The sequence below is a fragment of the Corvus cornix genome, chromosome 3 (genome assembly GCF_000738735.6).
Source record: "Corvus cornix cornix isolate S_Up_H32 chromosome 3, ASM73873v5, whole genome shotgun sequence".
NCBI lineage: Eukaryota > Metazoa > Chordata > Aves > Passeriformes > Corvidae > Corvus > Corvus cornix.
The window spans coordinates 13,922,402-13,924,186 of NC_047056.1; positions in this window are offsets into that span (position 1 = coordinate 13,922,402).

The window sequence follows — 1,785 nt, forward strand, 5'->3', positions numbered from 1 at the left end:
TTGGAAAAAAGTTTCAAACAACACACAGGCAGGTTCAGCTGGGAGGTTTTCAAAACATACAAAGTAGCATCATAGACTCAACACACACTGTTAGAGTCAGGGGTGCTGGCTGAATTTATTGAAAATAAGGCTACGTATTCAGGTGATTTCAACCTTCATTTTTGAAAGCATTGTTTTTTTCATATTATCTTTGGATTTCAAGACCTGTATATAAAGTTCAACTCTTTTTCAAATAAATGCCAGAGTCTAATGAGAACTGGTGAAAAGTTAAAATAATTTTATCAGACACTGTGAATTCTCTGCATGCCCAAAAATCAAGTCTCAAATATTTGTTCTTCAGTGTAGCTCAAAGTGTGGCAATTGCTCTCCACTTCTTTTCCTGGAGAGCAGCAAAATGAGAAATTCTTCTTCATACATGTTTTATCTGCCTATATAAAGTGCAGCTGGTCTCCAGGCTGTTTTCTTCCTTTGTTTTTCTCTTAAATCTATCTCTGTCTGTTGATCATGTTGTTGCAGCCGTGAAGGCCAATGGCTGTACAAAGGGAAGGTTTGGAGGGAGAGACAGCATTTTTCATCTGGAGAAAAAGTAAGCAAGTTGTTAGGCACTTAAATTCTTTTTCATCTCTGAAATGTCTACTCTAAGATAGAAAATTGAATTTCATTTCCAGGGTTATCTTTTGAAGATTTTCTCTTGGTTGCCCTTGAGGGTCAAGCTTTGTGGATCACTTGTAGAGTGGGTTTATAACAAATGAGGGCTCTGTGTGGTTGAACAGTACAATCTGTGGTTGTTTGTTTTCTCACAGGGACTGCTGGTGGCCTTCAGCTTCGATGGGAGTAACAATCAACTGGTGCCTGACTGAGACCAGTGTCCTCGGGTGCTTGGGGCAGGGATTTTGAGTCTCAAAGAGCCTCCTCTGTGGGGGAGCCTTCCAAATGCTGTATCATGGCACATGAACCAATTTTTAAACTTTGCATCCTGGTTAATTTTTTCAGTCCACACTGTACTAACTGATTGTGATCACTGTGTTAGCACTGATGGAAGTGATTTGCCTGCTGAGATTTAGTCGTGATTTCTCCCAGCAAGGGGTGGTGCAAATGTTTAACATAGCTGCTAATATTAAAAAAGAGCTAGGACATCACTCTTTGGTGTTTTTAGTGGGGGGATGAGAAACATCTGTCTTGAATGTTACAAGTCAAAAAATACCTCAGCATGAGATTTCATATGTGAATCTGTGGTGCTCAGCAAGATGGAATGTGAACTCTTGGGAAGATCATATCATTCTCCAAAATGAGGCAAAAAGGGCAAAATAACTATCATAGGGGTGTGAATTGTGGCTTTGTAAAACGTAATGTATTCCATTTTTCTGTTAGCCGTTGAGTTATCTTGCTATTTTTCTTTTTTTTTTTTTTTTTTTGGGAGGGGAAATAACTTCATGCCAGAATGTGATTGAATAAAGACTGTCATTCATGTTGTAACATGTTGTGAAAATATCCTGGAGAGCCTAAAATAGTCCAGAGAGAGACATAGAATAGCCATGTGTATGTCTTCAAAGCTCAAGTAAAAGTCAGTGGGGTCACTCATTTTGATTTCACTCAGATCTACAGTAATATTAAAGCCTTGGAAGTGCAGTGATAGGTGCTCAGTTAGAATTGGGTGGGCCCCCACTTCTCCTGGGCATGCCACTCTTCCTACCCACCCCTGCTAAGACTAAGAAGAAAATTTTAAAAGCCAGAATTAAATGTACTTTTTATACTTATTTTAACTATCAGGAATTCCTCTGAAAA